The sequence below is a fragment of the Gorilla gorilla genome, chromosome 3 (genome assembly GCF_029281585.2).
Source record: "Gorilla gorilla gorilla isolate KB3781 chromosome 3, NHGRI_mGorGor1-v2.1_pri, whole genome shotgun sequence".
NCBI lineage: Eukaryota > Metazoa > Chordata > Mammalia > Primates > Hominidae > Gorilla > Gorilla gorilla.
Window position 1 is genome coordinate 187,202,478 of NC_073227.2, and position 15,218 is coordinate 187,217,695.

At 34.1% G+C, this 15,218-nt stretch overlaps 1 long non-coding RNA gene across 1 annotated transcript in view; it reads right to left on the bottom strand.

Annotated features, from left to right (window-relative positions):
- Window positions 1–796: 796 nt before the first annotated feature.
- LOC129532986 (uncharacterized) overlaps window positions 797–15,218 on the bottom strand; it is a 110,389-nt gene continuing 95,967 nt past the window's right edge. Inside the window, exon 4 of the long non-coding RNA XR_008678976.2 lies at window positions 797–1,119. This is a non-coding gene — a long non-coding RNA (uncharacterized lncRNA). The remainder of the gene's footprint in view (window positions 1,120–15,218) is intronic.

The following is a 15,218-nucleotide window of genomic DNA, read 5'->3' on the forward strand; positions in this document are numbered from 1 at the left end:
TGTATGTATTCATAGACCCACACGCTTATGTGACTGGTAGTATATAGATAAAATGATAATACTGAATACTTTTGGTGTGAGAAATCTTAGTTAATGATTGTTTTCTTCTCCTGGTCTGTGTTTTCTATAGGGAGCATGAATTATGTTTTGTTAGAGAGGGAATACATATCATTTTTTAGACACAAAAAGCTATGGTAGATCAAACAACAGCAAAAAAAAAAAAAAAAAAAAAGGCTGTTTTTAAAAAAGAAAATTCCCTGAAAGTAGGACTATTCTAGTTACCATAAATAATGTAAAAAGTCTGGTAGGCAAAGAAAATTTTTTATATCTACATAGGATAATGACATATAAAATGCTTAGGAAGATTAATTTAATGAGATGATTCAGCTGCTGAAACCCATATAAATGCAATATGCTGCGGTTGGCTTTAATATCTGATGTATACAAATTGCTGATGAGTAAAAAGAATAACTGCATCAACTTTTAGCAACTCTGAAATTTATAGTTAGTATGGATATCTTTTAAGTACTTTAAATGCCATGAAATGTCCAGTTATGAAGTAATGTTCTGTTTATACAGTCTCACACTCACTAGTCAGAATTAACAATACCTTTCAGGTTTGAAATCCACTTAAATTTTATTTCTTAGCTATAGAAGATATTTTGCTTAAATTTTGCACTTTGGTACTTCAAAACTTCATGTTAAGTAAAGTGTCAAAGGGTTAAACAATTGAAATATCATAACACTTCATATTCACTTGGGACATTCATTTGTTAAGAATAGGAATTGTCGCAGAGTTGGTGCCATTTTCTGGCTCGTGTCCTGGGTACGCATAAAAGATTTTTACCAGCCTCCCTTTGGTTAAGATGGGATCATGTGACCAGGTCATTGTCAGTTAAGAGTTGGTGTGAGATTTTAGCACACCCTTTCCTCTCTTGTGGCTTGAAGTGGAGTGTTCTGAGGTGCTACACTTTCTGTAGAAATGCAATCTGGACCCCAGAGTGAGTGGAAAGCTGTAAAGGAGGGTCTCCTCACCCACAGTGGAATCTTAAGTGGGCCGGTCATAAATCTGAGTTGAATAAGATTCCAGGGTTGATTCTCTGGCATAGCTCACCTTACCTTAATGAATACAAGTACATTAATTAATAGTTAAGTAAACAATGTGCTTCTGTTATTCCCTTAATACTAAGGTGTTTGGCGTTAGGTAGCATCATACTTTTTTTCATAATAAAGTTTATTTTTCAACACTCAGCAAACTTATTTGATCCTTTCTTTGTCCAAAGCACACAGAAGTACACCCCCTTATTATACTCTGTCTTTCCCCAAGGAATTGTATTAGGTAGGAAAAATATAGCCCATTCAATAAAAGAAATTGCTGTTTCTGCATTCTAAGCCATAGTGTATCATTTATTTTAGCCATGATTCTACTGTTTGGGAAATATATTGATTAATCTTTTTTAGGTTATTCGGGAAGGGGGAAAAGTAGGCATAGTATAGTAGTCTAGAGAAGTTTAGATAAAATAACTTACTGTTATAATAAGTAACAGGAATTTGGGGTTTGAGAATTTGGGACTGGTAGTCTGGGCAAAATCAGATGAGACATCTGATAACTAGCAAGAACGAGATCTCCAGAGAGGGCAGATTTTCAGAGTGAAAAGAAAGGTAGAAGTAGCATCCAGTTTTATAACATTTTCCTGTTTTAAATTATTCTCAATTAGATGAAAACTTCAGTTAAAGTCTACCACAGATGATAATCTCATTACTGAAAGTGTGAAGAGTAAAGGAAGTGGTTTGGTATCCAGTGGTGAGACAGTGGTATAGAAAGAGGGCAAGGGCTCCAGGAAAGAAAAAATGGTTTGTTACTAGGCAATCATCAAGAAATTGACTGCAGTGTGGGCTGGCTCAGAGGTAAGCCAGAGAAAAGCTGTCTCTTGACAGACAAATAGAAGGTAGTTATTGAGGGAATAAGAATGCAGAAGGATGCAGGCTGAAATTCCCACAGCTCCTAGAGTATTTCTTTTGTGTATTAAAGGAAGAAATGATCTCAAAGCTGGAAGAGTTGGAGATATATAGGTAAAAGTTCTTTATCTCTTTTATTTTTAACCATGTATTTTGTTGCTTAGTAACATTTGCCACTTTTTAAAACCTCATTTCAAAGTGACCAATTTAAGAGTGCATTTAAAGGAATTATATTTTAAATTTAATACCATTGTAAACCAAAAAGAACTTAATAGAATTTATATATTTTATATATATACACAAATATATGCATAATGTATAATATATATAATAGGTAGACTATATAATTAAATATGTTTTTATGTCCACAGAGCAGGGAATTCTGTATGTAAATTTTTCCCACTTTTCAGTAAGAATTATTATATATAAATCTTTTTCTTCTACAATATACAATTGACATCTATTTCACTCTGTCTAGACAGCATCAGAATAAAGTAAGAGCTCAGTTTCTGGAGTCAGGATGTCTATATTCAAATCATAGCTACGTGACTCAGAAAAAGTTACTTAACTTCCCACTGCTTTAATTTCTTCATCTGCGAAATGAAGATAATGATAGTATATTCGTCTTATGGATTTTGTGAGGATTAAATTTAATAATAATTATACATATACATTTCCTGGTGTAGTCTCAGTTTTATACCAGTTTTCCCTGTGTAAAGTTTAAGAGCAACAGCTTTCATTTTCTGAAATTTAGTATATACACAGCTACATATAAAGGTTTCAGAAATATGACTAGTCTAAAATAAATGCTTATCTATGTTAGCTAATTTATTACTACTACTATGTATAGATTGATTTTAAGATTACTAATACTATTAATATCTCTTTTATAAGAATTGCATTAAGTTGAAAATTTAAGGATGCTTTTTTCTACCTTTCCTAACTTGGACATCATAGGCCATCATATGAAAGGAGGTTCATCTACATGTTATTTCTATTTTGAATGATTCTTATCATGTGTCCTAATTAATATTTATAAGTGTATTTCCTTCTTAAGTAATCAAAATATATGAAGTTGGTTGCATCAGATAAGATTGCATGCTGCAAATGTAGAAAAACACAAGGCAATTTGGCTTATAATGAGATAAAGACAAATATATCTAATAACTGGAAAGCTTAGAACAAGATCTAAATCTGGATAAAGCTTGTTCCAACCAGTAAATCAAGATTCTTCACCAAGAACCTTCGTTCTGTACACATCTCAGCCTTCATTAATATTGACTTCATCCTCAAGCTTGACTTAGTGGTTTGCAGCAGGTCCAACCTCCCATACAAGGCCATTGCTGAAGAAACACATTGCAACACTTGAACACTCTAGTATTCTCTCTTCTTTATATTAGTATTTGCATACTTTGTAACTAAATTTGCAGTCCTGATGATACTAAAGTCAATAATGTTATGTCTTATAGGCGCATGACCATGGCTGGTAGCATTACAAATGGCCTCAGTTCACTTTTTTCACACTGATACTTAGCTTTGTTTTTTTCCTCTTATATTCCACTTCGACTTAACCCTCCCTTCTGAATGCAGCAGGGTGTCTTTTTTAATCTGTTGCTGTGCCTTATATTTTGATTTTAGAATCAGGTACAATTGCTCCAATACATGCTGCATTGTGTCCTTGACATTTATATTTTGCTCCTGGAATTTCTTCAGTTATTTTGTACAATCTTATTTAGTATTTGTGGGAAATGTTTTCTTCTATAGGCTGAATCTCACCCACAAAATTTTCCTTAAGAATATGTGCAAAGGCAGAATATTGGCAACTGTTTCAAATGTTTCATTCATATCTACGCCTCACTGCTCAAATCTCTCCAAAAATTTAGTGTATGATTCAATGTTCAAAGGTGCTGGATTCTCATTAATTATATTATTCTATCAAGTAGTTAACCATCATTTTACAGTATTTCATCTAATTCCAAAGAAACAAAACTTACATAATTAAATATGTGGCTACCAAAATTGTATTTTGAACCAGTAATATATTCTAGAATATATTATATGATACAATATATGATATAAACTCTCATTAAATATAGCATTGTGAACAGTACATTTTGCAAGATGTTAAAAGAGCAGTATTAACTTCCATATCACAAGTCACCCCTTATGTTTTCTTTTTTTGGTTGGTAGTGTTATAAATTTGTCTATCAATATCTGAGTGGTGCAGCAGTATAGCAAGATTCTAGTAACACAAAATGCATGTCCTACTTACATGTGTTTACTAATCAAAACAATCCTTTGATTAAAGATCTTTAAAGCATCAGTCACTTGATTTTCAGCATTCATCAGAAACATTCTACATAATTTCTTCCAAGGCCAATAACAGTCTGCACCACATAATCATATTTCCATCAGCAACAGGCCACATACTCCATGGTGTTCCCATGAGATTATGATGGAGCTGAAAAATTCCTATTACCTAGTGATGTAGCTGTTGTTTTAGTGTCATCACTCAATGCATTACCAGTTCTTTGTTTAGATACACAAATACCATTGTGTTACAGTTGCTTAGAGTGTTCAGTATTGTAACACACTGTACAGGTTTGCAGCCTAGGAACAAAAAATGATACCACCTAGGCTAGTTGTAGAGTAGGCAATGCCATGTGTAAGTACTCTCTGTGATGTTTGCACAAGGACAAAATCACCTAATGACACATTTCTTAAAATGTATCACTGTCATTAAGCAATGTATGACTGTACTACATAAAATCTCATGTACCTTTATATTGACAGGGTAAACATTTTATTTACTCTCTCAATACCCATTTCAGAACTTAAGTTGAAAAATCTCAATATGGTTTATTTAATATAAAACCAAGTTAATTCTTGAATTTTAAAATGTTATAAAAACACTAACAGATATGTATGTGAATATTTATGCTGCTCAATATGTGGAAACAAGTATTTGGAAGTTAAGCAATCTTGTTGAAATAACGACCCATGATTATTTGCCTTTTATGACTCATTATAACCAGAGTATTGTAAGTTGTAGTAAACTAGTTTACATTTTAGTTTATATTTGTTCTAATATGTCATTCTCATTTTGGTGTTAGTTTTCATTTCAACTATTATTCTAGTTATGAAATCATTTTAGTTTTATTTCTAGCTAGATGAAGTAATTGTGCATTCCTATATGAATTCTTATTGTTGAATCTAAACACAAAAGATGGTTATAATACTAATAACCAACAAATTGCAACAAGTAATAACTTGAGGACAAATTGTAAGAAGTAATAACTTGAGGACAAATTGTAACAAGTAATAACTTGCAGCAATGGGAAATAAAAATATTGGATTTATATTAGGTTTCATTTGTTGTCATTATTGCAAATTAAAATTGATATTTTGGTTTAATTTGTTTTAGAACAGCTGCCATTAATTATATTAATGAGCAATTCTCTTACAAAACTCAGAAAAAGTTATTTGATGACTTAGCTCTAACCACCATACTCATCATTATAGGCAACTGAACTCTCCAGGGAATAAACACTGATGGAGTGATTCATTTCATCTCAGCCTTTAGACCTACTATGTAAGAATGTTTCCTCAGGAGAACTCACTGTATGCTTAATTGTTCTTAATCCCATAGCAAAGGGGAAAACAAAATGAATTGAAACATGAAATAACTAAATGTGTATTCTACCATTTAAAAACTCTAGTCTTCGTTTTGTTTCTTCCCAACTCGCCCTTTGCAATTGTGCAACAAATAAAAGTGATAATAATGGAGCTTGAAGGTACATCTGAGAAGGCTAGGTCCTCACAGAATCTTTAAATCCAATAATGGGTGTAAAAAGTCATTATTGCTGACTCCAAATGATAAGAGAAATCTCTGCAAAAGAGAAGCCATAGAAAAAGACTGTTTACTCCAGGTGAGCAATGGGAGTGAATTTAAATGTTGTCAATTTAGGAAGACCATAGGAATCTCCATTGGCGGATCAAGATGCTCCCCTATTTTACAGTGACAGAAGGCTTTAGTTTTGCATTGAGAACTCTAGAAATAGAAACCTCAAACCCAATCCCCATCAGATAGTAGTAACTGATTAAACTTTTGGGTCCACAAAATCAGAAATAGCAGTACATTTCTATGTAACTAATCTGTCACAGAACAAGAGAAGCCAAACATGAGACTTGAATAGGCATTTGATGATGTTTGAGGAAAAACATGCATGAACATGTAAAAAGTAGAGATTCAGTAAGGGGATGAGTAAAAACAAATTAAAAATTAGTAAAGAAAGATCCTGTGGAATCAGCAACAATGAAACTCAAGAAGATTTTAACAAGAAACAAAACAGATTTCCAAGGATTTTTGATTACAGCCCAAAAGGTTACATAAGACAACAATAACAAAACAAAAGCAAACAGTCTTTTGAAAGAAATGTGTCGTATCTTGGATAAAAAAACGGAATGTAATCTAAATTAAAAGTGAAAAAACAACTACTGATTTCAAGGACAAACCCCAGAAAACGGTAACTTAAGTATAAGAAGTCCTAAAAAGATACAAATTAAAGAATGGAGAAGTAATAATTCAATAGATAGTTTTAAAATTTCTTCGAACTGCAACATGTAAATCTTTCCGTAAAAGGTCTCCCAAGTCTTGAGGAATACAAAGAAAATATATAAATCAACATATATGACTAACCATAAAAGATAAGCAGAAAGTTTTACAAGTTTCCATGCAAAAAGAACAGACTTCTGAAAAAGGAAAAATAATTATGTTAATAATGCTTCATTTGCAATACTGACAGCTACATGACAAAGTGCCACCTAAACATTATTGCACAAAGAACTACAATTCAAAGGTTATGAAAAACAATATGCACTACCAATGGTAATAAGTATAATAGTCACAAGCCTTATTTTTAGGAAGCTCATAGTCTTTAAATCAGTATTCTGCTTTTAGCCAATAATACAATGGAGGTACAAAGACTTTTTGCTCTATTATTCATAAAAGGAAAAAGTTAAAATCTAAATGTTTGCTAAACATTAATCCTTCTAGACTTTCTATTCATGCTTCTCTCTGTGAAGTGAATACTCCTGTACTTTCAAACAGCATAATGGACCTGCTTAAATTTACATTTTAAATATTTTATGTTTTCTTGAAGATTTTAACTGTTTTCACCAAAATGCCCAATTTCATTCACCATTTCTGGTGTTCTTCCATTACTTCTCTTGCCACATTTTATTGCAAATTTTTATTTTCAGTTACGTTCTCCCATTGGAAGAATGTGGAGAAAAAGTGACTTTATTTCTAATTTACTAGATTCCTACCACTTATTACTACGTTGGACTTATTTTAAGATGCTTGGCCGGGCGCGGTGGCTCACGCCTGTAATCCCAGCACTTTGGGAGGCCGAGACGGGCAGATCACAAAGTCAGCAGATCGAGACCATCCTGGCTAACACGGTGAAACTCCGTCTCTACTAAAAATACAAAAAATTAGCTGGGGTGGTGGTGGGCGCCTGCAGTCCCAGATACTGGGGAGGCTGAGGCAGGAGAATGGTGTGAACCTGGGAGGCTGAGCTTGCAGTGAGCCCAGATTGTGCCATTGTACTCCAGCCTTGGGGGCAGTGCAAGACTCCGTCTCAAAACAAACAAACAAACAAACAAACCAAAACAGATGCTTAACAAATACTTTTTGAATTAATACATTGCAATTTATTTAACTGAGTACCCTTTAGGGAAAAAGTTTTAATTCAAATGCTGTTACAGATATTGATGGATTCTACTCGTTTGTTTAGCTATGTTTTTTCAAGTTTCTGCTTTGCTACATGGGTTGAATTCATATGCATAAAGTGTATATAATAAATTAAAATCTATTATTTTAGTAATAGTATGCTAAATATTGGATACATAACTTGATAAAATATTAATGTTATCCATTTTATAGAATTATATCTCTTCCATTTATCATTTAGGGTTTTGCCTGATGTCTACACAAATGCCTAAGACTAAAAATAGTCAACTTTTTGTTGGTTTTCAGATCAGTTAGACAATATATTATTTGAAACCACAATGAAATTTTATATTGCAATCCAAATGTATATTTTTATTTAATTTATTTTTGAGTTCTCCTCATTAATCTCTTTGCAAATTGTACTAAAATGACTTTTTTTTTTTTTTTTTTTGAGACTGAGTCTTGCTCTGTCACCAGGCTGGAGTACAGTGGCATGATCTTGTCTCATTGCAACCTCTGCATCCCTGGTTCAAGCGACTTTCCTGCCTCAGCCTCCCAAGTAGCTGGGACTGCAGGCACTCACCACCACCCGCAGCTAATTTTTTTGGGATTTTTTTTTTAGTAGAGACGGGGTTTCACCATGTTGGCCAGGATGGTCTCTATCTCCTGATCTTGTGATCTGCCTGCCTCGGCCTCCCAAAGGGCTAGGATTGCAGGTGTCAGCCACCGTGCCCAGCCAAGATGCCTTTTTAGATTATTCTCTCTCTCTCTCTCTCCAAGGGTTTTGCTTCTGTTAATTCCTTATAGTGGAAAATGAAAAAAAGTTATTAAATGCAGCTATTTTTCCAGAGCAATAATAATATCTATGACCAATATCGAAAGGTAATTCAACGATTACATAAAAATATTTATAAAAAAGATGCTCAAAGTTTTGATTCACATCTTCTGCTTTGGGACCATGGAGTTCCAGGACCCCAAAATGCTGTTGATTACAGAATGGAGAGAGTCAAAGATGCCTTCTATTTCCAACAGAAACAGAGGCCAAGGAAAATATTATCTATACTTTTATATTGCAAACCTATGTCATTTCACATGCTCATTTTTATATGTGATGATTGGACACTCTAAATGCTTTGAAAAATGTACTGACTTTGTGCTTCAAAGAACACACGTTGAAACTAAAGTAAGTCTTAATTACCTTATTTTCCAAAGTATGTTACATTATTGCTCTATTGTAATAAAACCAGGATTGTTGACGGTTGAGAAAAGGGCAATAAAAATAAAACCCAAAGGTCATGCTAAGGCCAGAAATAATGAATTGAAATGAAAGTATATGATCCTGGCATTCATATAAAATAAAATCAACCGTGGAAATTCACAATAAGCCCAAGGCTATGCACAAAGTATAATAGAGAAAAGCTGGCCTTAAATGAATCCCAGAGGAGATTGTGCAGAATCACTCACTGGATGAAAGATGAATTCCAAAATAGTTTTATTTGTTGAAATTATTTGAAATGATTGAAACGGCAAGCACGCTTTGGCATATATTTAGTCACTTCAGGGTACCGACACATTATTAGTATTCAGCACTAATACCAGTGGGCACATTTGTACAGTTATTTTCCTTTTTTTGTCATGTGAATGCAGTATTGTTTCCACATGCATACATCCCTCTATAGGCTTAATGAATGTATTTGTCTGTTGGCAGGTGCATGCAAATATTGTTAGATTGAATATGTGATTGTTTCTTTTTCAGAAATGTAAATTGAATGTTTTAAAAGCATTTTAGGTTCACCTTCTGAGTATGCTAGGAAGTGAACGTTGTGTGATTCATTCCTTTTGCAAGGATAATGCAAAGTAAAAGCCATTTCTCAGCAGCATATAGCTTAATATCTGAAACTCTAGATTCAGCATTTGGGATTATGCTTCTTTTTATATACAGCTAGGAGGAACAATGCATATTTAGTAAAGGCAAGTCACATAAATATTATAGTTTTGAGCATCAAGGAATACATTTTCAGAGTCATCAAATGTTTATTGAACACTTACGTGGCCAGTACTATTATATGTTCATAATAATCAATGTAAATTTATCAGTGAACAAACTATAAAATTCTTTACTCTTACAGAGATTACATTCTAATGGAGATTGAAGAGAGAAAGTAAATCAAATAAGTAATTGATACAAAATATTAGATAATAAGTGGTATGAAGAAAAATAAAGCAAGTAAAGGAAATGGGTGTTGCCCGAGGTGAGATGTATACATTCAATAAGTGTGACCATATTTATGAATGACATAATATCATGTCTGGCATTTTCTTTGAAAATAATCTGTGGTCCAGTGCAGATAAATAGAAAGGACCATGGATGAAATTTGACCATGAGTTGATATTTTTTTTATCTAGATGATATATGCATGGGGGTCCATAATACTGCTCTCTCTGCTTTTGAAAATGTTTGTGAGTGTTCATATTTAGTTAATAAAAACAGCGTTCACAAAGAATTTCCCCAGGAAGATAACAATAAAGAGCCAGATTAGAAGAAGTGAAAGATTCAGGTGCAGTAATAGCAATTACAAGCTGTTGAAATCATTGCATGCCTGGAAGGTTCTAGAAATAGTAAGAAGGTAAGTGTTGCTAGAGTGGAATGAGAGAAATTGAGAATATTAGGAGATGTGTAGGAGACAGACTGTGTAGGTCATTGTAAGAATTTCTCCATGAGTAAGATGGGAAGTCATTGGAGAGGTTCAGGAGAGAAAAGTAATCCAATCTGAATTTTAGAAGCATCACTATGGCTGTGCTGCTTAGACAACAGTAGAGATAAGCATGGAATCCCTGAGACTAGTCAGTTGGCTATTTCAAAATGTAGAAGATGGTGGCTTGGGGCAAAGTGATATCAGTGGAGTTAGTGAGATGTGGTCAGCCCCTGAATTTGTTAGCAGGTGGCATCAATAGGATTTGCTGAAGGAAAAAATGTGGGTTGTAATTTATGAGAGAAAGAAAAGACTCATGGATGATTCCAAAGTTTGGGCCCATGCAAACTGAAAGAAGAATTTTTCCATTAAGTGAGACAAGGAGAACTGCAGGAAGATTAATTAGGGGGAGATTTTGTATTGTTGGTTTTAAGAAAGACGGTGGTGAGAAGACAATGTTTTTAGATAGAAGGGATGATATTTCAGTCTCTCTTGATGTCTGTAGATGAGAGTTGAAGCTATAGAGTAGTGATAGGCTTATAGTAAGCATGTAGGGCTTTCTCTTGAAAAAATATTTTGGAAACAGCAGAGTGTTTATATTTCCCAATAGTGTTTTTTATAAAGGCTTCAAAGAGTTCTAGTTCTCGATTGTTTCCATTTAGTCACCAGAAACTTATAAACTTGGTTAGTGCTTTATAGTGCCCGGCAGTGAATTTGAGCAGCAAACTGTAATCATAATCCATGACACTACATGCATTTCTTAATCTGCAAAAGCTATATTGCAAATCATGATATAAAATCTATAGAAATGATTATCACTTGGGCATTAATGTCACATCTGTCTGATTATTACCAAGACTTAAAAAAATTACTTGTCTCCTTAGCATGGAAATAATTTATCTTAAAACCAATATTTCCATTTACGAAGTGCAAAGTGCTTACATATATATCATATGTTTTGATGCTGATCGCATAGGACCTTTGCAAAAACATTGTTTTCCCTACTTTAAAAATGTGAAAATTGATATTAAGAGGTTGACTCACAATGAGGACTAACCTGCACACAACTAAAACTATGATCTAGATCACCTTACTCTTACCTTATATTACTTGTTAATATTACTTTATACTTGATTGTGTATATGTGTATATAACCATATTTCAGTATATACACATATGTATGTATTTACACAAATGCATTTGTGTATTAATATATGTATTAGCCCATTCTCACAATGCCATAGAAGATACCTGAGACTGGGTAATTTATAAAGAAAAGAGGTTTAATTGATTCATGGTTCTGCAGGTTGTAAAGGGAACATAGCAGCTTCTGCTTTTGGGGAGGCCTCAGGAAGCTTCCAATCATGGCAGAAGACAAAGGGGAAGCAGGTGTCTTACATGGCAGGGGCAGGAACTAGAGAGAGCTATGAGGGAGGTGGTATACTTAAACAACCAGATCTCATGAGAATTACTATAACGAGGACAGTACCAAAGGGATGGTGCTATGCCATTCATAATAAATCTGCCCTCATGATTCAATTACTTCCCACCAGGCCTTGCCTCCAACACTGGGCATTACAATTCAATAAGAGATTTGGCGGGAACACAGATCCAAATCATACCAGTATATATATGTATACACACACACACACACACACACTTCATTTAGCCAATGCTGCATGTAAAGCTACCCCCAAAGCTAGTGGTATTATACAAAAATTATTGTATTATGCTCAGAGATTCTGTCCTCATTAATGTATGCTTTTATTCCATGACGAATGGGATCTTGGACTGAAAGCTTCAAATGCCTAGGGTGACTTGAACACCTGACGGCTGGAGTTATCTGGATACTTTTTACTCACATGTCTGATGCCTGGGATGGTAAGACTTGAACTCGTTGATCAGATTGTCTTCTCATTGCCTCTCCATATAGTCTGGGCTTCCTCAAACATGTCAATCTCTGGGTTACTGGACTTTTTGCATAGAGGTTCGGGGTCCATGAATGAATATTTCAGTGAACGAGGTCTTTACAGCATAGCCATAAAAGTCACCTAATGGTGTTTATGCCATGCTTTGCTTGTCAAAACAGTCACAAGATTCAAGGACAAGCAAAACAGACTTCATTTCTCAAAGGGAAGGGTATCAATGCGTGGCTGTGTTTTAAAGCCACCTCAGAGACCAGCATATTTAGAGTTTAGTTCTTACCAAAGTTTGTTAATACTTTCTAAAAATAAATATATTCAGTAAGTCTGAATCAATATAAATGTGCTATAGCAATAGTATTTCTGTTGAATTTGGGTTTTTAGTTCCTGAGTCTAATATTGAGGCAGAGGTCCCAACATTCCCTCACAGTGCTGGGCAACTAAAGTCATATTCCCTGCTCACTGCAGGTCGTTTGACGTAGAAATACAAACAAAAAACCAAAGAAAACCAAGAGATAAATTGTATGGAGACCCATTAAAGTAGTACATTGAAATAAGGGCTGTAATAGAATGTTACCAATAAAAACAGCAACAAAATATGTCCTTGGTTTTAAAATTGGTTTATGTAATCCTTTTGCATTTCTATCCAAGTTGAAGATCCAAAGCTGATGCAAGTGCAAATACAGCCTCAAGCTATTGAGCAAAAGAATAGCACGTATTTACAGAGCAGTGCTTCTTAACTAAGAGTGCTATTGCCTCTTTTCTCTCCAATGGGCATTTGGAAATCTGTGTGATTGGGTTTTCACAATCACTGGCAGTGTTACTGGCATATAATCAGGATGGAGTGCCCATAAATTTTAAACATCTTGAAATAAAGCCAGTCCCATACAACAAAGTATCGTCCCAACCAAAATTGCAATAGAGCTCTAGTTGATAAATATTAATACAGTGGACAATCTAGAATATATTAACTTGCTTTCTTTAAGAGATAAGATATATATATATATATATACACACACATACACACACACACACACATAAATTTATTTATCATACCAGAAAATGGCAGCTATTCTTACTGTCAATCCCCATGAAGGGATACCATAATAGAAAATATTTTCTAGTCATTTCTTCTAAGAAGTTTCAGAAATATACATATAGCTCCTTTAAAAAATTATTGTTATTTCCAGATAATATAACAGAATTTATGTTGCTAATAAAGTCCAAGTTTTGTCGTTGATTGCTAAAGGGGAAGTGAAGTAGAAGAAAAAATAGTCAATTGCAGCAATGTGGTAATAACTGCTATGGGTTTAATTTCAAAAATTGATGAAAGTACTTAGGAAGAATGTGTGACCTGGTCTTGGTTTGAGGGAAATAGGGACTGTCTTTAGAGATTGAAGAAAAAGCCTCGAGTTACAGGAAGAAGAATGTATCAAGATAATAATTTGGTGTATGTCAGTTCTGGCCATCTGAACAGGGTTCAGCATTGTTGGAGCTTAATGCATATAGTAAATGACCTAATTAGGTCTGGAGCAAGAAGGACCTTCAGGATCTGACAGTGAATTGTTAAGCAGGGGAATGACATTGATCTTTTGGCTTTAAGTAATCACTCTGCCTACATATAGGGAAAGAAATAGAGGAAAACAAACTAGAGGCTGAGACCCAGTTAAACCAGGCAAGAGACAATGATGGCACAAACTAAGCGTGGCATTAGGGATGACAATCAATTGAAGTAATCAAGAGATAACAGGATGTATAGGGGTTAAGAACTAGGGAATCAGAGGCCTCTAATATGTAGTGGCAAGGAAGGAAATTGAGATGGGGAATATAAGAGGAAGATCAGATATTTTGTATTTTGTGGGAAAGGGGAAGAGTAATAAACAGTGAGCCTGCTGAGCATATTGTAGCCTAGTGTGCATGTTATCAGAGATGCACAGTAGGCAGTTAGATACACAGGTGTAAAGCACAGAGAGAGAGCTGGTCTGCAGATCGAGACTTGGCAGTTTGTTGCCATATTGTATTCAGCCAACATAATATGAAAGATGCAGAATACCTTACAGATACCATGGTAGGGTCATTTAGGGGACTTTCTGCTTATTTTCTTTACAGAGGAATATGACCACTGGGGAAATTACATATCTAGCATTCAATTGTAACCTAAATCAGAGCCAATTGGAAATTTCATCACATTTAAATGTTTCAGAAAATAGATACCAGCAATAAAGATTACATCATCAGATAGAATATCTATCGATTATCTATCGGCTATCTATATTTTTCCTATATTCTTATTAGTAAAGCTCTGAATTCTTTACATAAAGTCCAGTGTTTCAGCCTAGATTAAAATCCAATTCAAAAGCTGGGCATAATCATCAGCAGTTTTCTTTTTCTATTTATGAACTTGGCTCAAAGAATAAGATTTTCATATTTTTTGTCAAGGTTGAAAAATTAAGTTAACTAGAAAGTGTTATCATGGAGAAAATAGATTGTGGCAGATGTAAATAATCAATAATTGAGGAGGAAAGTGAAAGTGTACCAAAAGAATTTCTAGCAGGATGTGCTTCTGTCATGGGGAAATGAGTAATTAAAGTAGTAAGATAATTTGCCCTCTCCATACTTTCTCTACAGTCCTATAGATTATTATGCTATTTTACTGAGGTTGTGAGGCAAATTTTCATGAATTTTATAATTGAATATTTAAAAATTTAATAAATTTTGGCTTTCAGAAATATCAGTATCAAAGTTAAGGGTGATCATAAGCATGATTGCACATCTGTCTATCTGCAGAAAGGAAGTAGAATAAAAAATGACCGCTAGTCTATATCATGAAAATTGTGTTTAACTCACAGGTGTAAAAGATGGAGCTAACCTGTAGACTATCATTTAATAATGATTTCAGAATGTGGGAAT